Source organism: Podarcis bocagei (genome assembly GCF_964188305.1).
Source record: "Podarcis bocagei genome assembly, chromosome: 11".
NCBI classification, from domain to species: domain Eukaryota; kingdom Metazoa; phylum Chordata; class Lepidosauria; order Squamata; family Lacertidae; genus Podarcis; species Podarcis bocagei.
The window spans coordinates 54,039,005-54,065,715 of NC_138136.1; the positions used below are offsets into that span (position 1 = coordinate 54,039,005).

The 26,711-nt window shown below is 45.6% G+C and overlaps 1 protein-coding gene and 1 long non-coding RNA gene across 5 annotated transcripts in view; one reads left to right on the plus strand and one right to left on the minus strand.

Moving 5' to 3' along the window:
* DCC (DCC netrin 1 receptor) overlaps window positions 1–26,711 on the minus strand; it is a gene marked incomplete at its 5' end in the record, with an annotated part of 959,801 nt that overhangs the window by 902,108 nt on the left and 30,982 nt on the right. The gene's annotated exons all lie outside the window — the stretch shown is intronic.
* The window catches only part of LOC308597476, a 201,585-nt gene continuing 183,387 nt past the window's right edge, over window positions 8,514–26,711 (plus strand). The window contains exon 1 of the long non-coding RNA XR_014013023.1: window positions 8,514–8,589. This is a non-coding gene — a long non-coding RNA (uncharacterized lncRNA). The remainder of the gene's footprint in view (window positions 8,590–26,711) is intronic.

Below are 26,711 nucleotides of genomic sequence, written 5' to 3' on the forward strand. Positions count from 1 at the left end.
GGGTAACAGAGAATCAGGCCAGGTCACTGCAGAACAAGCAAGTTTGTCTCCATCCCAATGAGTAGGGTGGCCAGTTAAAAAAGAAGAAAGGCTTCTGAGCCTTTAGTTGTACAGTGGTACCTCGGGTTACATATGCTTCAGGTTACAGACTCCGCCAACCCAGAAATAGTTCCTCGGGTTAAGAACTTTGCTTCAGGATGAGAACAGAAATCATGTTCCGGAGGCGCGGCAGCAGCAGGAGGCCCCGTTAGCTAAAGTGGTGCTTCAGGTTAAGAACAGGTTCAGGTTAAGAACGGACCTCCGGAGTGAATTAAGTACTTAACCCGAGGTACCACTGTATTGCAGAAGAGAATGTTTCAGCAGGTGTAGCTTATCATGCAACAGACCCCTGCTGAACTTTCCCCATCTGCACAATTCTGAAAGATGCAAGCATCTAGGCCTCTTCTGCATCTCCCCACTCTTCCCATAAGTCTTGTCAATGTGGAAGGTGGTTATGCACGTTGCCCCACGAGGAGTGGTGGTCCATATATCATCTAGAATATTTGCTCACCTCCTCAAACCTCTCCGCAGATGCTTGGGGGTGGGCTGTGGTGAGGATTTTGAAGAGCAGCTGGCCAAAAGGTCTACCAAGAAGCGCCTCCTTCCAGATGGGGGAAGGAGCACATCTCAGTGGTGCAGAAGGTGATAGATTCAATCTCCAGCAAGAAGGAACCAATGGAAAGGAGCAGGTAGCAGTTGATGGGAAAGACTTTGGAAGCTGGCTGCCCATAGAGTAGCTAATACTGGCCCTTGAGGGACAAATAGCCAGCATGTTGACTTTTGAATGCAAAGTAGTTTAATAGTCTACCCCCTTTCCCAAGGAACTCTGGGAATTGTAGCTCTGTGAATGGAATAGCATTCTCCTAACCATTCTCAGCACCCCTGGCAAACTACAGTTCCCAGGATTCTTTCGGGGTAGACATGGCTGGTTCAGCTTTAAATGTATTGTGCAGATGGAACCTTAGAAAAGGTTCCTTTGGAATCAGGATCCCAACTAAAGGAGACATTATGAAAGCACTTGATGACTTCAGCTGGCTTTCCTGTGCTCCGGGTATGAGGAAGTGAGCAGCAGAGTATTTTTAGCCCTTGCGAGACAGAAAGGAGCTCTAATTTTCCAGGAGGTGATGCACAATTTGAATGCAATTTCACACAATGGAGTAATGATATGATAACTTACACTTGCAGGCAGGGAACGAGGCCTTGTGGTCAGCTACAACGCCGTCTGAATCACAATCATTCTGAGGAAATGGATCCAGATGAAGTGTGGGTGTTACAGGGCAGCTTGAGAAGACCTTAAATCTCAAAGCATGCCTTACTGAGCTCCATGAATAAAGCAGGTTTGGATACTTCCCTCCCTGGAGGATTCGCTCTGAGGGCTGCCTGTGCTCGTCTCATGCCACAGGGCGGTCAGTCTTTTAGTCCTGTGCTCTGGGGCAGTCAGAGCATGGGAGCCAAAATGGGACATCTGTGATTGGGATCAGAAGCCAGGGTGGCGTCTGTCAATTGGGGATATCCCACTTAAAATGGAACGGTTGTGCAGTATGCTACTTTGAACCATCAGCTGAGTGTTTTCGCTTGGCTGGAATCTGTCATCTAACTCTGATGGCAACCTTTATTTGACTTGATGTAGGATAGAGATGGGACGCAGGTGGCACTGTGGGTTAAACCACAGAGCCTAGGACTTGCCGATCAGAAGGTTGGCGGTTCAAATCCCTGTGACAGGGTGAGCTCCCGTTGCTTGGTCCTTGCTCCTGCCAACCTAGCAGTTCGAAAGCACGTCAAAGTGCAAGGAGATAAATAGGTACCGCTCCGTCGGGAAGGTAAACGGTGTTTTCGTGCCCTGCTCTGGTTCACCAGAAGCGGCTTAGTCATGCTGGCCACATGACCAAGAAGCTGTACACCGGCTCCAATAAAGCCAATAAAGTGAGATGAGCGCCGCAACCCCAGAGTCAGCCACAACTGGACCTAATGGTCAGGGGTCCCTTTACCTTTAGGATAGAGAGAGGTGTGTGTGAGTTTGTGCAGAAACTAGCCTGCAGTATGAATGTGATAGTCCACCTTTTGCTTCTGGCCCTGTTTACCACTGGGAAGTGGCCCCTGGAAGGTTACTTGTCAGGGAACTGACATCGGAACAAGAGGCGAAGGGGAGGCTCCCAGATGATGCTGGCGAAGGACCCAGCAGCAGGGGGAGAAACAGCTCAGTAGAGCCAATCAGCACAACACCAGGGATAAAGGGAGGCAGACGGGGGAAGTGGAGAGAGGGCTCCAAGACTCTTCACTGGACATCAGTGAGGAGAGCCCAGGTCCTCCGCTACCCACGCCTTCCCTGCGCAGAAGACTCCCACGCAGTGAGAGGAGGAGGAGACTGGGTGTCAAACAACTTTTATGTTGGAAGAGGTTCAAGAAACGCCCACTGACGGATTCTGCCAGTGACTGAGGCAGCCACGATGAGAAGGGGCTGTGCAGTCAGAAAGGTTTAACAAGGCAAATTAACCAAGAAAGGCACCAGTTTACGCACGAGTAACTCATACCTATTACATTACTCATAAGAGAATGTGGCCCTCAAGCAGAGAAATGGTCCCCATCCTTGATGTTAAAGCTACCAGAGTTGTAATCTTCAGTGAAGGGCTGGCCACCCATGAGGCAAGCTGAGGTGACTGCCTCGGGTTGCAGGATCCTAAGGGACAGCAGATCGGGCCTTCAAGAAATGCATCGCCCGTTGCTGTGGCTCATTCATTGGAAGCCAGACATGCTGCCTTTTGGTGAATAGGAAGTGCTGCTTGTCTCCTCCTATCCCTAGGGAAGGAATGGTGGGGGCTGCCCTCTGGGGTCTCCTGGGGTCTTCACCTGTTTCATAGTGGGTCCCTCCCCTCCCCCATCTTGCATCAGCCTTTGATTCCCACTCCAACTGTCGGGTATAGTTGATTTAATTTCCCCCCCTTAGTCCCAATGTAAATATTCACTCACCACTTCTTCCCTGGCAGGGTGGGAGAAGCCATTTTGTGGTTTCCCTCAGGTGCCAAGATGTCTTGGGCTGGCTCTGCTTCCTGTCACTGGAGCATGATTTCAAGCGACAAGGTAACTGACTTCTTTGCCATGAGCAGAAATAAAGTTAATTAATTCCACCTTTTACTCTTCTTCCTTGGGAAATTTCTGCTGCTTCTGCTGCTGCTGAATGAGATCAAGGAGTTACGAGTAGCTGGCCTCCTCAGACACTGAAAACCAGCAGCTGCCATGAGCAATCCTTTGTGTGGAAATTAAGGGTTGAAGTAATAAAGTGATAAATGGAGGTGCAGCTTTGGGAACAGACCCTCCTCAGAAATCCAGGCTGGTCCATTTCCTTTGCAGCTCAAAGCCAAGAACAGGACTTCTCTTTTCCCACTGCACAAGTTGGATCTAATAAATTAGAAAATATGCATTGCAGCCTGTGACAAAGGGCATAAATATTGTTGAGGTGAACTTCTTGTTTTTAACCTAACTTTTCATGGAAGGTGAACATTCAGTTCACTTCGCTAGGAGTAAAAAAAATCAGATGAGACTTTAAAATTTGCAAGAAGCCTACATTACTGTGGCTATACACCAGTTTTAGGGTGCAATCCTCTACTTGCTTACCTGGAAGTAAGTCCCATTAAACTCAGTGAAGCTTGATTCTGAGTAAACACATAAGATTTCACCTAGACTTCCATCTTGGAAAGTGTTTCCCAAACTTGGGTCTCCAGCTATTTTTAGACAACAATTCCCACCATCCCTGACTAGCTAGCTATGGGTTGATGGGATTTGTAGTCCAAAAAACAGCTGAAGATCCAGGTTTGGGATACACTAATCTAGGAGAACCAACTTTTCTTCCAGGCCCTGTTGCAATGTCTTGCTCTGTGACAGCAGCCTAATGGCATAAGGTGCATCCAGACATGGAGAATATTGTATTAGTTTTCTTGATTACAATGCCAGTGCTTCTGTCTCTTTTTTGCATGTTATTTTCACGCTGCTGTGGTTGTTGTGCTATGGAACTGTGACTCTTTGGCCAATATGTTATGCTAAATTTCTTTCACACTAGTGGGTGCGGTGTGACACAGCAATTGACATCATTGGACAATGTCATTTCTTCCCTACCCTTTCTGCACAAGTGTTCTTGTGTGATCAGCTCCCCCCCCCAAAAAAAAAAATGGCAGGAAAGAACCCCCCCCCATTCCTTCACTTTAGTCCAGGCTTCCTCAACCTCAGCCCTCCAGATGTTTCTGGCCTACAACTCCCTTGATCCCTAGCTAGCAGGACCAGTGGTCAGGGATGATGGGAATTGTAGACTCAAAACATCTGGAGGGCTGAGGTTGAGGAAGCCTGCTTTAGTCCCATGATTTTCTGGGTTAAGTAGGCTGCAAATTGATATTTTTTCCCCCCTGGAATCCAATAGTGCAGAAATGAGTGCTAAACATGGACTATATTCCATTAGTTTTTCAAAAATGACTTTTAGATTATGTGGAAGCTCAAGTGTAATGTGGATGTTATGAGGCACAAGGGTATTAGGTATGTTTACCCTGGAGAAGAGAAGACTGAGAGGTGATATGAGAGCCATTTAATTGATGATGATGGTGATGATGATAATGATGATGATATAGATATAAGAAGGGCTATTACATGGAAGATGGAGTGCGCTTGTTTTCTGCTGCCCCAGAGGTTGGATCCAAATCAATGGATTCAAATGGCAAGAAAGACGATTCTGACTAAACATTAGGGAGAACCTTCTGGTGATAAGAGCTGTTTGACAGTGGAAAGGACTCTCTTAGAAGTTGGCGGACTCTCCTTCCATGGAGGTTTTTAAGCAGAGAGTGGATGGCCATCTGCCAGGCATTCTTTAACTGTGATTCCTGCATTGCAGTGGATTGGACCAGATGACATTTGGGGTCACAACCTACAAATCTATGGTTCTATTGTTCTAATTAACAGTCAGAGAAGTGGCAAGTAAATAGAATTAATTGTGTGACTGCAGCCACAGACATGTAGTTGACACTTCTTCTCCTTGTAGGTAGATGTATTGAGGAAAGTTTCACCCGCTGAATTTCTATATATTCAGTTGGCAATGCTAAAGGCATAAGAGCTCAGCACTAGGAGGAACAGTGGCCACTGAATTCCCTTCACATTTTGTGAGATATTATCAATCACCTCCTTTGCAGTAGATCTGCAAGAAATGATTAATTAATGTGGTATGCTTTGAAACGCTTCTTAGGAAAAGCAAAAGTAAATATGAGTTCTTACCAAGGTATCGTTGTGCCTTGAAATGGCAAACAAAAGAGCTTTATTTTAATATTCGCATTAGTGTGGGATTTTTGTTTAATGCAGGCTGGGGTGGATGATAAAATACACCAGGTTTCTTTATTCCTAGGGTTTTGGAACAATTAACATCTTAACAGTGCAGAAAACGTTCAACAGATAATTAAGTTCTACATTTAGAATAATTAGGAAATCCAGGTGTTAACAGGCAGCAGGGGGGTGTATGTGGGATGTCATAAAAATGTTCCTAAGTGGTACGTATGGGAAAGAGTGTAAATGAACTGTAGGGAGCTCTTCCCTTGCTTGAGCTGCCGTTTTCAGTGTTTTCAGACCCAAACATGCATTTGGAGAACCATCTCTTGATTCTTTGAAACCATAGAATCATAGAATCATAGAGTTGGAAGAGACCACAAGGGCCATCGAGTCCAACCCCCTGCCAAGCAGGAAACACCATCAGAGCACTCCTGACATATGGATGTCAAGCCTCTGCTTAAAGACCTCCAAAGTAGGAGACTCCACCACACTCCTTGGCAGCAAATTCCACTGTCGAACAGCTCTTACTGTCAGGAAGTTCTTCCTAATGTTTAGGTGGAATCTTCTTTCTTGTAGTTTGGATCCATTGCTCCGTGTCCGCTTCTCTGGAGCAGCAGAAAACAACCTTTCTCCCTCCTCTATATGACATCCTTTTATATATTTGAACATGGCTATCATATCACCCCTTAACCTCCTCTTCTCCAGGCTAAACATGCCCAGCTCCCTTAGCCGTTCCTCATAAGGCATCGTTTCCAGGCCTTTGACCATTTTGGTTGTCCTCCTCTGGACATATATCTGTATGGTGGTAATGCAACCCACCTTAGATTAGGTTGCAACTCAGAAGTCACTGGTTGTTAGGTTCTTGACAGCCCCCTTTCAAAGCCATCACAGACAGGATCCATCGTTATATCTTACAGCAGCAGAGTCCATAGAATTATAGAATTGTAGAGTTGGAAGGGACCACGGGGGTCATCTAGTCCAGCCCCCTGAAATGTACGAATCTTTTGCCCAATTTGTGTCTCAAACCCAGAACCCTGAGATAAGGAGTCTCATGCTCTACTGACTGAGCTATCCCAATACAGAGGGGAAAGGAGAGAGGTTCTCCCTATCCATTTTATCAACATCATACATACCCTCATAACTTTCCGTCATTCCCCCCCAGCCCAGTTATTTGCCTTTCTCCAAACTACATAGTCCCAAACGTAACCTTTCCACAATATCAGGAGTTGTTCCAGTCCCCTGATCATTTCGGAGTGCCCTTTTCTACGCCTTTCCTAGCTCTACAATATCAGATACTGAACATTCTCCAGATCACCTCCAAGTACTTGAGCTGCTGCCGAATATTTGAGACGTATCTGTTTGAAATCCTATGATTCAATATTTTCTATTTGACAGCTGATATTTGACATGTAATAGTATTTTGCTTGACAGCTGATATGGTTTCATACTTGATGCCTGCCAAAACACCAAAGAGATTCCAACAAGCGTAAAGCTCCCGAATTCCAATTTGAAGGGTGAAATTGAAATTTGAGTGCCAAAATTGCAAATTTCAAAAATTGTGGATTTTTGTTCCAACACTCCTTGATACACTTGTCTCCCAGAGGGCATCACAAATCACTGGGAAAGGCCTAGTCAATATGGTGTGTCCTCTTGTTTCCACTCTTCTTAAGTATGAATGTAATATTCATAATTTTGCCCCACTCTTTCTTAAGTCCTAAATTCCATTTATATCCCACCTCTCCTCCAAAGATCTCAAGGTGACGTACATGCTTTCACACTTCTCCATTTCATTCCTGTGAGGTAGATTAAGCTGAGAGATAGTGCCCGTCCCGAGGTCACCCAGTGGGTTTCATTCCCCAGAGGTCCTTGTCTGACACTCAAACCACACCAACTTCTTCCAGAAGCACACGCAAAATAATGTCTAGCGCTGCCATACTGACAATCTGTGCCAATAAGTCAGGGGTATCTGGAGTGGAAATGCTTGCAAAGTTGCTATCCCTAAGCATTAAATCAGCTGCAAATTTAAAATATAGCCAGGGCCCAGCCCAAGACATTTTAGCATATGAGGTGAACCACAAAATTACACTGTTCTCCTCACCAGGGAGGTAGGAGTGAGTGGAGAACTACCATATTTTTCCGTGTCTATTTGGGGGGGGGGGACGACTCAAATTTAAGAAAATGGGGGAAGATGGCCCAAAGTTGTTAAGCTTTTTTGGTGGGGTGCAGAAAATCACTAACACGACTGACAAACGCTTGCATCGCAGCAGAATAATAATATAAGAATAATTTATTATTTATACCCCACCCATCTGACTAGGTTTCCCCAGCCACTCTGGGCATCCAACAAAGTATTAAAATACAGTAGTCTGTTAAACAGTAAAAGCGGGCCTAAAGAGGGCTGTCTTCAGATGTCTTCTAAAAGTCTGGTAGTTGTTCTTCTCTTTGACATCTGGTGGGAGAGCGTTCCACAGGGCGGGTGCCACTACCGAGAAGGCCCTCTGCCTGGTTCCCTGCAACATGGCTTCTCGCAATGAGGGAACTGCCAGAAGGCCCTCGGCGCTGGACCTCAGTGTCCGGGCAGAATGATGGGGGTGGAAACGCTCCTTCAGGTATACTGGACCGAGGCTGTTTAGGGCTTTAAAGGTCAGCACCATCACTTTGAATTGTGCTCAAAAACGTACTGGGAGCCAGTGTAGGCCAATGTAAGACAACAAGCGTCTGCCCGCTTGACAACAGCAGCGAGCAATCACGCGCCCAATTGCTGCAGCGGCAGCCAATCTAAAGCAGCCCTTGCTGCAGCCACCAATCAGCCACCAAATCGCCGCTGACAAGCTGCAGCTCACGGATGCAATGAATCACCAGTCCCCCCATGCACTATCCGTGTATAGGACAACCCCCATTTTCTAACATTATTTTTCAGTAAAAACACCTCGTCTTATACACGGAAAAGTATGGTACATCCGGAACAAAGATGGAATAAAAATCTACATTGGGATCTGCTGGCCCTGTGGAACCTATCACCTAAGGTGATCACCTCACCTTGCCTCATGGGTGAGCCAGCCCTGAACACAGAACAATGAAGTTAGCAAGGTGAAACGTCACTTGTCACCTGTGATTTTCTGCCGTGGCTTGATGGCTGGGGAACACCCTCACCAGAATGGCTCAACTGGTGCCGACTGTGACATTAACATATGAGAGTGCTGGAGGTGAATTAGTTAAACAAGTTATCCAATCAGAACCCAGGGGGCTGGAGTCAGAGGGACTATAAAACCAGCTCTGGGAGGGGCAAAAGGGGAGTTTGTTGGGAGTTGGGTGGTTAGTTGGTTGGAGTGGGAGTGAATTGGGATAGCGTCTATGGGTAGGTTGAGTTAATGTAGCGAAATAAGCTGAGTCAGGAACAGTTAGGGGCTAGGAAGGCAAGTAAATATCTGAGAGGTGGTTTAGTGAGTGAGAGAAGGTAGCGGAAGTTATACGTCTGGATAGGCACCCCATGATTGTAATGGACGGATACCGTTTATGAAACCACACGCTTGTTAAACTGCAATAAATAAACAAAAGTTTATGTTCCAATTTAACCCTGACTGGACTCAGTATTGTACCAGGTAGGGCCTGGGTGGTGACAGTGAGAAATAAAGTGGTGGCACAGGGATCAATAGGCGGTGAAATGTCCGGGGACCCTGTGTGATCGCCACACCGACACTAAAGTTTTCCCGAGTGAAGCGGACGCCACTAGGCAGTTGGATGCGAATACGTACTCCATCCGTTTCCCTCCCTCCTACTATCCCCCTCTGCGTGGCCCCGGGAACTGGCACCCACGCTATGCCACTGCCCTCCACACTACCATGCAACACAGCCCTGTTATGACTGACATGTGCCTAATGATATGCCCCAAATGGTGAACATTTTCCACCCACTCCACATTATCCTGCCCATTGGCCTTTAGGTACTTCCATACCTACACTTCAGTGCCAGTGTGTTCTTCGAATATCTTCATTTCACCCCACAACAGAGCTCTGTGAACCCCAGAAGCTCAAATGCTGGAAACTATCTTCTTGGGAGAAAAGCAATGACAAACCTAGACAGCATCTTAAAAAGCAGAGATATCCCCTTGCTGACAAAGGTCCGTATAGTTAAAGCTATGGTTTTCCTAGTAGTGATGTATGGAAGTGAGAGCTGGACCATAAAGAAGGCTGATCGCCAAAGAATTGATGCTTTTGAATTATGGTGCTGGAGGAGACTCTTGAGAGTCCCACGGACTACAAGAAGATCAAACCGATCCATTCTGAAGGAAATCAGCCCTGAGTGCTCACTGGAAGGACAGATCCTGAAGCTGAGGCTCCAATACTTTGGCCACCTCATGAGAAGAGAAGACTCCCTGGAAAAGACCCTGATGTTGGGAAAGATGGAGGGCACAAGGAGAAGGGGACGACAGAGGACGAGATGGTTGGACAGTGTTCTCGAAGCTACCAGCATGAGTTTGACCAAACTGCGGGAGGCAGTGGAAGACAGGAGTGCCTGGCGTGCTCTGGTCCATGGGCTCACGAAGAGTTGGATACGACTAAACGACTGAACAACAACATGGGAGAAGAGGGTCTCTTGTGTTTAGGTCCTGCTTGCAGATTTCCCACAGGCATCCAGTTGGCTGCTATGAGAAGAGGATGCTGGACTAGATGGGCCATTGGCCTGATCCTGCATGGCTATTTTTTTGGTTCTTAAATACTTGCAATACAGAAGCTGATTCAATCCAGTATTTTTTTTTTTGCTTCTGGGTTTCATTGCATTAGATCCTGCTCTTTCCTAGCCTCCCCCCACCCCCAGCTTTTCAAAAATGTATTTGGATCGTGTTTGCCATTTATACACCTTGCTAGGAGTTTCCTTTTCAACAGCTATTTCCGTGAAAAACAACAGCCTACCAGAAGGCTATTTTGAAGCAGCTTCGCATGGCATGAAACTAATCATTTCAAAGGCCACACGTTTTTGGTTTTCTTTCTCCCTTGCAACATGTGGGCAAATATCACAGCGATAATTCCGGCTGCAGTTGCTGGCAAACACCAAGCACTCCCTTTGCTGCACATTAAATCAATATAATGAAAAATAATCCTCCCCTATCGTCCTGCTGCGCTGCGTAAAATTAACGTTTTTAGGTAACAAGGCATTTTGCAGACGAATCCTTTCAAACCACATCAAAGAATCCGATCTGACTTAGAAGTCTCCTGAGCCTAAAGGAGCCACAGCTGTTGATTGAAACAATTTATTAAAGCCAGAGCAAAGAGACGCCTGGGAAGAACTGGGCTCCCTCCACATTATTTTACTACCAAGACTCGGTGCCAGAGTTTATTTTGGGTTGAAATCTCTCAGTTTTCTCTCTCCCCCCCCCTTCTCTGAGCATAAATGAAAGGGGTTCAACAAGAGGTTGTATAATGTGGGCGGGTTGGAAGTCATTAATTGAAGGCAATTATTGGAATATAATGGTCACCCTTGAGGAACCTGACCTAAAGGGGAATCCTCAGTGGTCCAGGCATGGAGGTGACACAGCTGGCAAGGGCAAACAGAAGCAATCAGTGAATACTCTAGGCTCCCCTATGTTGTCAGAGAGGAGGCAGGGTCAGTGGGTTGGGGGTTGGGGGTTACACATTGCCCAGAAAAGAGAACAAAATGGGGCACAGATGTGCATAACGATTGTATGTGCTAACTTATGAAAAGGCACACATTTAGAAATGACCATTACCAAAATTTAAGTAGAAATGCAATAAAGGTAAAGGTAAAGGGACCCCTGACCATTAGGTCCAGTCGTGACCAACTCTGGGGTTGCGGTGAGAATTAGAGAGAATTGCCTTTCAATGCCGACCAAATCAAATTTCTTCCCCATCCTTGATCTGAATACCAGATGCTGAAAATCACAAGTTTCCCATAAGCATCTGGTCATTAGGAGAACAAGATGTGGACCTAGAGGGGCCTTTGACCTGATCCATGGAAGCTCTTTTAATGTCCTTATGCTCTTACCAAGAGAGTGTTATCATGTGGGAAACGTCTCAAACCTAAATGAAAGCCTTGAGATCTAGCAACTTTGTGGGTCCTAGCTATGGATAGTACAGTAGAATAGAATAATACTGCAGGATAGCAGATGATCCCCTATAAAGCCAAAATCTGTTATAGCAGCTGCTCTGCCTAGCAGGACCTGTTGACTGTTAGCTACCATGGGACTACTTCTTTTCTGATAGTGTTCCTCTGTTCTACCCCAGTAAAAAGGGCCTGTGGGTATTTTTAACTCTGATGCTCATTAGCATGCAAAAAAAAAAAAACCCAGTATGTTACTGCCAGTTAAAACTAGGAGGCATGGGGATGACAAATGAGGCTCCTTCATTTAAACTCCACGATTTACATAGGGATAGTGCACTGAAATTAGATGCGATCCGAGAACAACCACAAAACGTCTTCAGTGAAGCCGTGTCTGAAGAGCGATGCTATTGACAGCTCTGTATTCTTCACAGAAAGACTTCCAAACAGCCACAGCATTCTAAATGCAGATCTTCAACATTTCAAGGAGAGCGTTTGCCTACAGTATTTTATATTTTAGTGGGCAATCTCTTATTTTAAAAAGTAGAAAGCATTTCTGACGATGGTCAACATTTTCTCCTTGGGGAAACTGGAGCTGTGTTATGCCCCAACAGTTCCCAAATGACATTTAAAAAGGAAAGAAAGAAGTAGCTGAATCAGGGGCAGGGAACCGCAATATGGGAGCCTAATGCAGCTGTCCTGGCTGCCAAAGGCCTTACTATCTCCTCCTTCGAACTCTCCCAGGACCACTATCCGCTTTCCCCAGGCTCCCCTGTGCACCCTGTTTCACACCCCAGATGATTGCAAATGTGGCCTTGGATACTGATAATTTCTCTTATTTGTCTGGATGGAGAATAGAGGAGGGTGCAGGCACGCCAACTCCTAGGGGGTTCGGTCCCCTCAATATTTGCTGGCAGGGGGCCTGGTCAACTCAATGTTGAGGGGGTGGAACAGGCCGAGTGTTGTGCAGTGACTGACTCCTCCTGAGCATGAGAGAGGAAGTCGCACTGGGCTCCCCATTCGGCCTCCTTCCAAAGATGTGATGTGATATGTGTGATGCTCGTGTGACATCACATCGTCAGAAGGAGGCTGAGCGGGGAGACCGGCATGGTTTCCTCTCTCATGCTCAGGAGCAGCCAGCCATTGAACAATGCCCATTTGGTCTCCTCCTGACAATGAAGAAGTAGAAGTAGTAGTAGAAGAAGAATAGTTTGGATTTGATATCCCGCTTTATCACTATCTGAAGGAGTCTCAAAGTGGCTAACATTCTCCTTTCCCTTCCTCCCCCACAACAATCACTCTGTGAGGTGAGTGGGGCTGAGAGACTTCAGAGAAGTGTGACTAGCCCAAGGTCACCCAGCAGCTGCATGTGGAGGAGCCGGGAAGCGAACCTGGTTCACCAGATTACAAGTCTACCACTCTTAACCACTACACCACACTGGCTCACCACACAATGAGTCATTGTGAATACGATGTCACACACGACTTGCTCCACCCGCCCCCCAATCTTGGGCACAAGATGGAGCTTCTGGAAGAGTGTGTGAGTTGTGTAGAAACTAGCCTACTGTGCAAAGGTAAAAAGCCTGTTGCTCCGCCCACTTTTGTCTCTGGCCCCACCCTCCACGGGCATGTGGCCCTCAAAAGTTTAGGAGAGGAATGTGGCCCTTCACTTGCAAAAGGTTTCTCACCCTTGAACAAAACAAATAATGGGTTGAATTCTAAGTTTTAGGAGACCCCCAGTGAGCGAGGACAAATACGAGAGTGTGCATGATATTGGTGGTTTAAGGAGTAGATCAGTACTAGTAGAGTGACGAATGCAAGGAGGAGAATGTAGAGAAAGCAATGAGGAGACAAAAGGTGGAACAAGATTGTGGAGAGATAAGAGGAAGAAGTTTGCACTTAATGAGAAAGATAAAGGGAGCCAATGGAGAGAAAGATAAAGAGGTGTAATAGGGTTACAAGGCTGACCGAGATAAATCAAATGGGCCGATGAGTTCAAGGGAGAAGCAAGTGCAGCAAAATGAGAAAAAGGAAGTTGTCCTTAAATAAAAGATTGCCGCAATAAAAACGGGAGACAATGAAAACCTGAACCGGAGTTTCTGCAGACTCAGTAGGAAGGACAATGTTAGGCAAAGTGTTCCCTTCTAGATGTTGTTGAACTACTGCTCCCATCAGCCCCTTCCAGCATGGGATGATGGGAGTGGTAGCCCAACAATATCTGGAGGGCATGGCATTGGCTCCCACTGCATTAGAAAAAAACAAAGTTGCCCCATGCACTTATTTACCTACTTAATAATCAGTCTAATCCGCCTTTCAAAGCATCTGAGCTAAAGCCCATCACCCCATCCTATGGGGCAAATTTCCATAAACTAATAAACCATTGTTTGGATATATTTTTCTGGTCTTTCCTGAATCTACCCCAATCAGTGGCGTCGAAATGGGAGGGCGGTTCACCCTGGGTGCCATGTCTGGGGGGGTGACAAGAAGGCACCCCACTGGGGTTGGCGGCGGCGAGAGCAGCCATCACGCCACCGCATGTGGAGGATCCTCCATTCGTGGCTGCAGCCACAAGCAGAGGATCCTGGTGCCGTGGCAAACCGCTATGTACAGCGCATGTGCGGCATCGCTACATAAGGCGCATGCGTCGTACGTAGCGACACCGCATGCACCCTACACAGTGACGCCCCACCCTGGGTGTCACAACACCTTCGTTTGAACCTGACCCCAATCAGTGTTTGTCCATCCTGCATCTATCACCAGTTTTTCCCGGGGTGATCCCAGAGATCTACAGTATTATTACAGTGGAAAGAGAAATGTTGCTTTCTCTACCCACTTCCCCTATGAACCACTGTCATTCACATCCTACCTTAATTGCCTTCCTTCTAAATGGAAAACCCTCAAGTGCCTTAGCCTTTCTGCGCAGGAAAACAAATTCATTATATATTAATTAATAGTAATCAAATAACTCTTGAATATTAATGTACATTGAATTAATACCCATTGCATGAAATAAACCAAAGAGCCCCACTGGTGATTTAAGGCTGTTAAGGGAGTCAGTTAGTTCTAAATTTGCAACAGAAATATGAAAGGGGGGTTTATGAACTGGCCTTATGCTGGATCAGACCACTGAGGCATGGAGCGCAATTCTGCCTGACCGTGACTCTCCAGGGTATGCATGCCTGACAGCTTTCTGATTGCCGTGTCTTTACAGTGCAATCCTATCCATTTTTTTATTTTTTTTTGCTCAGGAACAAGTGTCATTATGTTCACTGGAACTTACACCCAGGGGAGTGACTCCAGGGCTGCAATCTAAGAAACTTTCAGAGGGAAATCCACGCTTCACACAAAATATATGATTTGCCCACTGAGCTACAACCTCCCCCAATTAACAGCCTGTGACAACATCCTATTCACACGCATTTTTCACCTCTCTCCCGATACGCACAACCCAATCTGCTGTTTGCTGCAACCACATCAGGTAGCTGCCAACCACATAAAACATTCTATTTACACTCTCCTTTGCTTCTCATATGACTCCTCCTGTTTTCACACGTCACTAACTTCTGAGGTTTCGGTGCCATCCGTTTTAAAATTCTCCCTGTTACATCGCATGCTGTCATTCCATTTTCTTCCCTCTTTCCTGCCAGCTTCCCATAAAGCCAATTTGATTTTGCTCTCCCGCTTCTGTCACTGTTTCCAGCGTCCTGTTGTTTCTCCACTCAGAGTTTCTGGGGGTAGAAGGATGGATGGAGCAGGAGTAGGAATTTGTCTCTCTCTTTTGAGCTGCTGTAGACCAGCCTTCTTCAACCCATGGCTCTCTAGCAGTTTCTGACAATCATTCCAGGGTCAGGGATGATGGGAGCTGGAGCTCAGCAACATCTGGTGGGCACCAGGTTGAGGAAAGGTGTTGTGGGTTTTTGTTCTTGTGCAGAGCATGAGCCTCTTAATCTCAGGGATGTGGGTTCAAGCCCCATGCTGGGTGAAAGATTCCTGCACTGCAGAAGGTTAGACTAGATGATCCTTGTGGTGCTTTTCAACTCCACAATTCTATGACTCTACGATTCTCTGATCTAGCTTGCACTGTTCAACCACACAGATATTGTTCTTGTCAGGGAACTGCCATCAGAGGCACGGGAGAAGGAGAGGGTCTCTGATTCTGCAGGAGAAGGTCCCAGCGCTAGGGGGAGGCTCAGCTGGGAAAGAGGGGAAGAGAATGAGTGTAACACCAGGGATCCAGGAGAGCAACGGGACAGGGAGGTGCAGGGGCTCCAGGACTCTTCGTTGGAAGTTAGTGAGGAGAGCCCAGGCACCCCGCTGCCCACGCCCACCCTGCGCAGGAGACTCCCGCGCAGTGAGAGGCGGAGACGCTTAGGCGTCAAACAACTCTTATGTTGGCAGCGCTTTAAGAAACGCCCACAGACAGATTCTACGAGTGACTAAGGGCAGCCATGCTGAGATGGGCTGTGCAGTCCGGAGGGTTTAACCAGGCAATCCGATGCTCAAACGGGGCAGGATTACACACGAGTAACTCCCAACCACTACAGTTCTGTTGTGAGCTCTGACCTCAGCAAGGTTGAGGAAAGGAAGCCTTTGATTGCTCTGATGCATTATGATGCGTTACTTATATACAGTATTATAAAGGTTTGTATATTAATTGTGGTTGTGGGTCTTAGTTTAATTATGTACGTTGTTTAGAAATATTTATTTCATTACATTTCTTTAAAATGTGGAATTGTTAGTACTACCATTGTTTGCTTTTGAATACCGAATTTGTGAAATGTGCAAAATATGAACAGTTCCTCTTGAATGTCGCGAGAACGACAGATACAAACATTTTTTTCTTGAGCTGTTCTCAAGGAGCTGATTGTCTGTGTTCAGACATGCACAGCTCCTGCTTTTCAACGTTATTCATGACTATGTCTGAGAGCTTTGGTTTGGAGGTCTCAACCCAATGCATCTTAATTTTTGCTTGCAGTTTTGCCAGTCCAAAGGTTCAGATAAATCTCCCCAAATCTGAAAGGATTTTTGGTCAGTATCAGAAATTGGTGGAGGAATATGGGAACGGGAGGGAGATGAATGATTGTGTCAGAGGTGATTTGAGTACTAACAAGCAGAGCCTGCAACAAAAAGACATGCAATTCCATCTCTCCCCGCCTTGCTTTTCTGCTCTGCCCCTTCCCAACAGTCTGTGCTCATTTGTTCACTTCCCCATGAGTTTTTTCAACATTTTTTTTTTTAGTTGCTGGGGAAGGGGCATCTGCCTTGCATGCAGAAGCTACCAGTTTCAATCCTTGCCATCACCAGGTAGGGTAAGGCTGGAGGAGATGGCAGTCTGAAATGCTAGGGAGCAGCTTCCTATCAGTGTGGACAGCATTGAGCTAGCTGGACCAGTAAGCTAACTCCTAATAAGACAGCTTCCTATGTTTCTATGTGAACCAGTTACATCCTTCTAACTCCTTGCTCCTTCTTCTCTTCCTCCTTCCAAGTTGTAGGCTTAAGTACCTGCAGGGTGGAGGTGTAGCAGAGAAACCACCAGAGCCTTTGTGAGGATACAGTTGACCAAGAAGTTGCGCTATTGAGTTGAGATACCAACAATGTCACACATGGTGTCTGTGGGAAGAATGCCATCAGCGGCTGGCTTTAGGAACATCACACATTTGATAGGGTTTTTTGACAATAAAACATGCAATCCCCGAATGCAGATTTAGTCTTATCGGGCCCCACTCACCCATTCCAACTGGACTGTTTGAGAGAAGGCCTCCCAGATGATTTGCAGACTTGCATATGCATGCAACTTCCACCTGCAATGTGCAACTGGAAGAAAAGTTCAAGGACGCATTCTAGGCAGACAAAGACAATTCAAGCAGGGGTGTGGCTGAGGATGGGGAGCTAGTTGTGGGAGGGAGTTCCAAGGACCAGCTAGAGATGCCTGCAGTCCATCTCCAGTTCTGAGGTCCTCCATCTTGGCATGCTACTTTCAAGTGCTCGAAATGTTTCACATGAATTATCTAGTTGCAATCCTTACAACAGTCCGTGTTCATATCCCCCATGTTGTAGATGGAAGGACTGATGGAGGGGTTTGGATTGCCTAAGGCCATTGAGTGAGCTCTTGGCAGAGACAAGATTCAACTTGGAGACTTCTTGATTCAAAACTCTGTCTGTTAACTGCTACATCACACCAGGTATTCCACTGAACTTCTGTACTACTTGAAGATCTGCTTTTGTTAGCTACAGGCTACAATCAGCAAGACTGATTCCACAGCAACGTAAAGTGTGAAACAGACCTAGGAGTCAGATACAATTGTACATCATTCTGTTAACCTGCCCATGGAATTTAAATGTATTACTTGCCCAAGTAAAAGGAAATCTATATGGTGGAAAGGGTTGTAGGCTATCAGACTTATTACATTTCTGCATGCACTAAACTAATTTCAGAGATATGGCTACAAGGGCTGGGGGTTTTAATTTGGTGGCAACTTATCTCAAAGGAGAGAATAAATCCATCTCAAGCCTTTGGTGCAAGAGGTAGATGCAATCCTCAGAACTGCAAGTGAAGTAATGGAATAAGAGCAATTCTTCCAGTGGAGATTCACAGTGCAAGCCTCTACACAGAAGTAGGTCCCATGGAGTCAGTGGCAGATTTAGTTTTGATGAGGCCCTAAGCTCCTGAAGGTACTGGGGCCTTTTATATAGCAGGCGGGGCCCATTACTTACCTCATAGGAGCCTACACAACACAAAACACTATTGCTGTATGTAGGTTTTATTTTGTTTGTTTTTTATCTTATATTTTGGAAATGCACATCCAGGTTTTTTTCCTCCTTTAAATTTTTTTTGGGCCCCCAAGAGAGTGGGCAGCTAAGCTATAGCTTGTTTAGCTTATACGTAAATCCGGCACTGCATGGACTTCAAGAGCTCACAGCACAATCCTAACCATGCCTAATCAGAAGTATAGTAAGATGGATTTGAATCCCAGTGCCATCATCATGTGGATAACACCCATCTCTCTCTCTCTCTCTCTCTCTCTCTCTCTCTCTCTCTCTCTCTCTCTCTCTCTATCATCTATCTATCTATCTATCTCTCCACCACCTGAATCAGAAGAGGCTATTCAGGTGCTGGGCTGGTTTCTTGGTGTCAGTCACAGCTTGGATGAGGATCAATAAACAGAGACTGAATCCCAACAAGATTGAAGGTTGATGATTCCCGTATCTTGGAATTGGGAAGGTGGCCTGTTTTGGGTAGGGCTGTGAGGTCACATAATCATACCAGGAAGAGATCCTGAGCTGGAACACAATTTGCAAAGTTTTACACTGTTGTGAGAACATGTGGGGCTTTCCTAAAACACTTCAGCATAAAAAAAAGCTGAGCTAGACTGATTAGCAACTTGGTCAATATTATAAGCTCAATGCAACCCCCTGCCCCTGTCCTATGATTCTGATGAAGTCTTCACACTTTCCGTGAAAGAGCCAGTGGCAGCAGGTGAGGAACCAAATTAGGTACTGCACTGCTGGTTGGTGACACAGGGTAGAGCCTTCTTTGTGATAGCCCCCTGGTTATGGAACTCCCTTCCTTTAAAAGTGTGGCTCTCCCACACACCAACAGCTTTCTGGCGTGAACTGAAATGCATCTTTTACTTCAGACTTCTGGGAGGCAATGGATGATTGAAACAGCTAATTAAATTTCTAAGGGCTAATCTGATGCCTACTATTATGCTGTGTTATTATTTTGCTAGGTTGGATTTTAAAAAAAAAAAATAGTTTCCAAAATACTGTTTTCTTCTACCTTCACATGGCAGTCTTGTGAACAGCCCTGGGATCCTAGGAGTGAAGAGCACTTTTTAAGAAATGAAAGATTTATTAATTAATTAGAATTGTCCGTTGTGCTCTTCCCCACCTCTGCCACCACCACCCTCTCCACAGCAGTTTTGACAGCTGAGATGCTACCAAGTGTTTCCAGCTAGGAAGAAAGAGGAAAAGGCTTGGAAAAAAATCGACACTCAGTATCACTTGCAGCGTGGGGAGGAAGGCAAAGGAGGAGACCATTTTGTCTTCAGGGTCCCTGTAATTTTCCTGCATTATTCAATAAGATATTGCAGAAGTCGCCAATTTCATTCATCCCAACTCAGACGGGAATTGCTGTATGAACGTCATACTTGTTTAATTTGGTTCCGTCTGTGAGTGAGGAACAGGCGTATGTTGTTTACCACATAGAGTTTTGGTCACTCAGGCATATGGCTAAACAAGACATGGATTAAGCAGGTCTGACTGTATTTAATTTGCAAAACTAACAGCACAGTTGGAGGCAATGACAAATCCGCTGCGTGAGGAGAATGAAGATGATGCTTTTCCAATTAAAGACTGCAAAAAGAGAGAGAGAAACAATATATAGATGCATCTTAAACTGCACTCTGGTCCATGCAGAGCAAGGAGAACAAACGTGCTATAAGATTATATGAAGTCTGTGGATTTTTGACATCTTTAAAATGACTGAGGACAGATCTGGTTTCTATCTTTTTATTAGGCCCTCCACCCACTGATATTTATTAAGCTATAGAATACAGCATGGGTCCAAATAGATCCAGTTATATTTTGCTAGTGGCTTTTCCTATCCACCTTGGGATGTTAGCGGGATTTGATCTTTGCAGATACCAATATGAACTGATCTGATCTACACCTGCCTCAGTATGAAGTTTAACCACTTGCTTTTTACACTTCCAAAATGTTCAGATGTTGTACTTGGCTCAAAAAAGAAGTAGTAAAATAATTCACATGCATACTTTGAAAATGAGTTAATGAATGAATCAGGCAGACTTCACTGGGGAAAGCATTCCAGAAACAGGGAGCCACATCCCAATATTCCCTTTTGTCACCACCCTTCAAATGTCACTCAGAGGGGACACCTGGAAAAAGGCCTCAGGTGAATTCAGAAGGGTCCAGATAGATTCCATTGCAGCTTAAGTGCAGCTTAATGCAAACATGGATTGGAAAGGACTTATGGGGAAGGTGGTGATTTATGCATCATCAACGAAGAGCAGGAAAGTGGGCACATATTTGCAAACATTAATTGTCATTTGATGGACAGCTTCAGTACCCTCCTGCTTTCACTTCTCATGGTACTTTGTCTTTAAACCAGATGGTGATTGGAGAGCCCCTCAAACAGAAGATGGTTCTGTCTGACAAACCTTTAAGCAGAAAACTGTACATGACCACAATACTTTAGGTTGAACACATCCAAAAGTGACATCAACCAGAAATTGACCCATCCCAGTTTCTGCCTGGATTGCATCATATTTGTTATGAATGGGTTCAGGGACGCGGACTTAGAAAAAATATTGGGGGGGCCCGGGAAAGCTCATGAATAATAAATAAGCTCATGAATATGCAAATAAAGTGGCTCCGGCCCTAAATAGGGCAAGCCACGCCCCCCCAGCCAGCCGATTGGCTGGCTGGGAGGTGTGGCCAGTCGGGATTCCCCTGTTCTCGCGGGATTTCCGGCAGTGCCTCCGATTAGGGCGCGCGGCTGGCTGGCTGGCGAAGGAGCAGGTGAGGAGGAGGCGGGGGACGGCGGCGGCGCTCTGCTGAAAGGGCGCCCGCCCGAGATTATTGGGGGGGCTGAGCCCCCCCAAAAAAATTTTTGAGGGGGCTCGAGCCCCCTCAAGCCCCATGGAGTCAGCGCCTATGAATGGGTTGCTTGATTGCTTGATTGCTTGATTGTTCCACCTTTCCATAACCTTTCAGAGCAAAGAGAGGCTTCGGCAAGCTTCAGAGTCAGTAGCAACAGCAGATAACACTTTGAGTGGGTGGGGAGAGGCTGGCACTTATATATTTGACCCTGAAAACAGAGATTTCTCCATCAGAGCAGCTTGGGCCCCACCCAGCATTGAAGGATGTTGCATCAGTGCAATGAGTGTGGCCTTCTTGGCGAAGTCTTTTTTACTTCACCCAAAGGTTTGGAGAGACTCTGCACTCCTACAGACTGATGTTTTATAATGGGCATATTCTGCAACACATGATAATAGTGCACTAATGGTAGATTTCCCCCCACACACTTTTGTTTTTTCTGCAATGCTTCCCCAACACATTATCGATGCCCAGAGAGGCTATAGCCCAATAAAAGTAGGACAATGATAAACCAGAACATCTGGAATTTCAGCAGGAAGTTATGGGATATGCACTGACTGCCCTGGGATGCCCCTTCAGCCCCAAACTCCAAGCATCCTCCGGTATGCACAGCTCTGGAAAAGGCATTTCCCTTGTTCTCCAGTGCGCTTCAGCGACATATATCAAATGATATATGCACACTAATCTTCTGGCATAACACAGCAAGAAGCGTGAGACGTCGTAGAGCTAATCTACGTATTTATTTACACATTATGTACAGATAAAGGATTCATGGCGTCTTCTCTCTCCAGCTCCGAGAGGAGAAGAGGGAGAAATAAAAGCAAAAGTACAGTGGTACCTCGGGTTAAGTACTTAATTCGTTCTGGAGGTCCGTACTTAACCTGAAACTGTTCTTAACCTGAAGCACCACTTTAGCTAATGGGGCCTCCTGCTGCTGCTGTGCCGCTGGAGCACAATTTCTGTTCTCGTCCTGAAGCAAAGTTCTTAACCTGAAGCACTATTTCTGGGTTAGTAGAGTCTGTAACCTGAAGCGTATGTAACCTGAAGCATATGTCACCTGAGGTACCACTGTACAGTACAATGAGTACATACAGCGGAAGAGATAATACTGTCTTCCGTTCCCACATTCTTCCCAGACAGGCATGTGATTTACACCAATCTCATCTGAAGCATCGGAGGCATGAAATACTAACACTGGCTGTAAGTGAAGCATTGTGGCCACCAAAAAACCTTTGGAGGCACAAATAAAATTGAAAACAGGATCATATGTGTGACCGCCCCGATAGCATTATGTGCACAAATCATCACAAAAGGGCAATAAAAGGGCAATAAAAAGGACACTGTATCTGGCTGAGAATGAGGGAAATACACACAGAGCTGATGCCCAGGAGAAACTAGCCTGTAGTTCCTCTTCATATATTCCTCAACTCCATTATAGACAGTCCCTGATGTTGCCCCATTCAGGGTGCCTTCCGTCTTGTTCCTCTGTGTTTTTCTCCCAAGCTTCAAAAAGTGTTTCCCCACATACACACATTATCTAGTTTCAGAACAATTGGAAGGGGCGATATTTTATTTGATAAAAACAAATTGATGTTTGTTTTTGCTTTGTTGCTAGTTGTACTGCTTGGGGAAAAGAAGCTGCCCCGAGTCCGCTGTCTGAGAACAAATTGGGAGGCTTCCGGCATGTCTGTGTGCATCAGTGCACGTACTAGACTAAAGTCAATAGCTGTACTGGTCTGTACTAAAGGGCGGGGAGAAATCTGCTGTATGCTTACTTGTTAGAAAGGCCATCAAACCCAGTGGGGCTTACTTCTGAGTAGATCTGCACTGGTGATTGCGTTAGTAAAACTTGAAGGAGGACAGTCTTAATTCTGGATTAGCTCTTCCTAAACACCGTTGTCTCTGATTCCACCCATCAGAAGCTCTGAGCCCGTCCGGCTCTGGCTTGTGGCCCCCAACAGATTATACTCAAGGGAACGTGGCCCCTGAAAAAGAAAATAGCTTGCCCATCCTTGCATTAACTCTTGATGGAAGTGCAAGAGAGCTGGAAACAATCAGTCCTAACTAGAACCCAAGGGAGTTGAAGAGAAATACTTCACTTTATTCCCGTCATCAACCTTTTTTATTATTAAATTTTTTTATTAAAGGTTTAAACAAAACATATTATCCAAAAACATGTCATCCTTAATTTTTTTCCCATTTTCCTCACACCCACCCTGACTTCTCTCAGTTCCAATCTTTGGTTTCTCTGTGAATGCTATTCTCTGCATGTTACAAAGTTGTACAAATCCTTAAATTATTTAACTGATTATTGTCAATAAAGAGTTTGTGAGTGTTTATTCAAAACCTGCCAAGGAGTCCAATTCACTTTGTTGCATCTTCAAATACTTTGTAAAGGATTCCCATTCATCTTTAAAGTCACAGTTATCCTTGTCCCATAGCTTATGTGTCAATTTTGCCAGTTCTGCATAGTCCATCAGTTTTTTCTTTCCATGATTCTTTAGTCAGAATTTCTTCAGTCTTCCATCCTTGTGCTACTAGGACTCTCGCGGCCCGTCATCAACCTTTCAATGGAGTGAATATCTCCTTGGCAGGAGGGAATCCTACAGTGGTTCCTAAACTCTGGTCAGTTCAGGTCAGATCTTGGAATTTGCTTAACATGCTGTTGCCCAAGGGAAAGTTCACTGTGGCAGTTGAGACTTACTGTGCCAAAATGAGATGTGCAAAATGGCGGCCAACTGACACAAAACAAAGTTAGCATAGCTGAGAGTTGTTAGGAGACCCCTGTCCCCTTCCTCTTCACAGGGAACTCTGGAAATTGTAGTTCTGGGAGGGAAATAGCGGTCTCCTCAGAACTCTCGGCACCTTTTGCAAACTACAGTTTCCAGAATGTTTTTTTGGGGGGGCATGAATGCTTAAAGTTGTATCATAGTGCTTTAAATATATGGTCCAAATTTGGCTTAGGTGTGCGCTGAAGAAAGAATATAGGGTTGAAGTTTACACTGACAGAAAAGCCAGTGGAACCTGCTATATAAGATGCTCGGGTGTTGCGTACAAAGAAGGGATGCAAACCATTTCTCATTCAAACCACTGGCCAAAACTTCATTGGTATTAATGGCTCTGGATTACACCCCAGGTGTGTGCAAGTTAGCGGCAAAGGCATGCTCCCCCTGCCCTGTGACGATCTCAGAAATGGGACCTCTGAAACCTTCCTCTGCATTTTAATCTCACTCTTCTTTCTGATACACGGAAGCCCACCTGTCACTGTTGCTTGTGAGGGGTTTTCTCAAGAATGCTAAAGTGGTTTCGGTTCATATTTATGAAGCAAGAGTAAAGTTCATCTTTTGGAAGAAGGCCCTGGGCCTCAGGCAGCCACAAGGGCTTATGAGGCTCCTTATGCATGGCTGAGTCTCACTACAAGAGCCCTGTGGCATTGGTTTGCTTTTTTGTTCTTCCCAGAAAATATGCACATTGAAAATAAGCGGCATAAGGTTGGCTCTCATCGGACCATCTCCCAATAGGCTGTGGGAGCAGTCCTGACCATCCTTGGGCATGTGTCAGGGTGTGTGCCTTCCATACAGCAGCAGGGAACATGTGCAATAACAAATCATGGTTAAGGCTGGCAGCAACTGCGGCTATAGAGCATTCCACCCAGCCTCACTGCAAGCTGCTGGGATACCAGAGACCTCTGCTACATTCGCTTTCTCCATGTGAAGTCAGCAAAGCTCATGCCGTCTGTACCTGGAATTCTTCCCCTGATTGTATTCCAGCCTCAGCTGAAAACTCACCTTAACTTGGAAATCCTTTGTCTTAACTCATTAGTTCCCATTCCTGTCTTATTCAGTGCCAGTTAAGTAAAGTTAGGCCACGTTAGGCCACGTTCATGACGTACATTTAAAGCACCATGACATCACTTTAAACAGTGAAGGCTTCCTGCAAAGAATTATGGGAGTACAGTGGTACCTCTGCTTATGAACTTAATTCGTTCCGGGGGTCCGTTCTTAACCTGAAACCGTTCTTAACCTGAGGTACCACTTTAGCTAATGGGGCCTCCCGCTACCACCACGCCACGCCACTGCCGTGCGATTTCTGTTCTCATCCTGAGGTAAAGTTCTTAACCCGAGGTACTACTTCCAGGTTAGCGGAGTCTGTAACCCGAAGTGTTTGTAACCCAAGGTGTTTGTAACACAAGGTACCACTATATTTTAAAGAGTGCTCAGAGCTGTTAAGAAACACTACAGTGGCACCTCGGGTTACAGACACATTAGGTTATAGACGCTTCAGGTTACAGACTCACTAACCCAGAAATAGTACCTCGGGTTAACAACTTTGCTTCAGGATGAGAACAGAAATTGTGTGGTGGCAGCAGGAGGCCCCATTAGCTAAAGTGGTACCTCAGGGTAAGAACAGTTTCTGGTTAAGAACGGACCTCCAGAACGAATTAAGTTCTTAACCCGAGGTACCACTGTATTCCTCTCCCAGAGCTGCAACATAGCTTATATACACCCCAGGTGTCCCATTTTAAGTGGAACATCCTGGATCACAGAAGCCAATCCCAGCTTCTGTTTGGATCCCAGAACATCTGGTTTTTTGTTCCGGCGCTCTGGCGTAAGTCTCCATGCGAGAGCGCTAGACCAAAATATGCCCACTCTGGCGCAAGTCAACAGCGTCACACCAGAGGTGGTGCGACCCTGCTGATGAGTGCCAGAATGCCTTCCAGTTTGGTGCTCCAGCACGACCCTGCTGGCAATTGCCAATGGGTCTACTCTGAGGAGGTCTTTGTTGAAGACACTCCAATGTCACATATTTCATCTTACAACATGCTTAGATTACCATCCTCAGGGAATGTATCTTTTGGAAGGCCGAGTGTTGTTTACCACTGAAATGATGTTTATTTCCTTGCCTTTAGGAAACTTTTACATGATGGCCTGCAGCTGCAATTTTTGTAGAATGGTTGCAGGTGTGTGAGGGGGGAAAACACAGGAGAGATTTTCGGCACAGCGCTACCGTAAACACTTTGCCACATGACAAACTGCTTAGACAGCCTCTGAATCGAGAGAAGCCGAAGAAATTTGCAGAAGAAAGCAAATTTGACTGGAAAACTAATGGGCTCCCCACTAGTTAGCAACAGCCCCCACCAGCCTTAAAACCTGATAAATTTTCTGCCACATTAATTCATTGTCTGAAGCCATTGTCCTGTCGCTTTCCACACAACCAATCCAGCCCTGGTACTTAAATCACAATTCACCGTTGTGCAAATGAGGGTGGATATACCAGTCAAATATTTATGCAAGACAAGCAATTTCATCAAAGGCCCATGAAAAATATATTATTTATAGACAATCTTAGCTTTATTGCATGGCAAATCAATATCTTTCCCCCCTCTCCCTCTCCCTGCATTGATCATCGCAGCATACATCATCGTGCCTGCAGTTTCACAAAACTCAGGTGTATCAAAATTTATTGCTGTTTCCTCGGCAAAACTCTCTGGGATACAAATCCACTCGTACAGAATGTTTTGCCCCTCTAGAACAGACCTCGATTTCTTTATGATCATCTATGTAGCCCTTGCAATGGGTTGCACAGGCATAGAATTTCATAGAATCATAGAATTATAGAGTTGGAAGTGACCCCAGGGGTCATGTAGTCCAGCCCCCTTCAAAGCAGGAATCTCAGCTAAAGCATCCATGACAGATGGC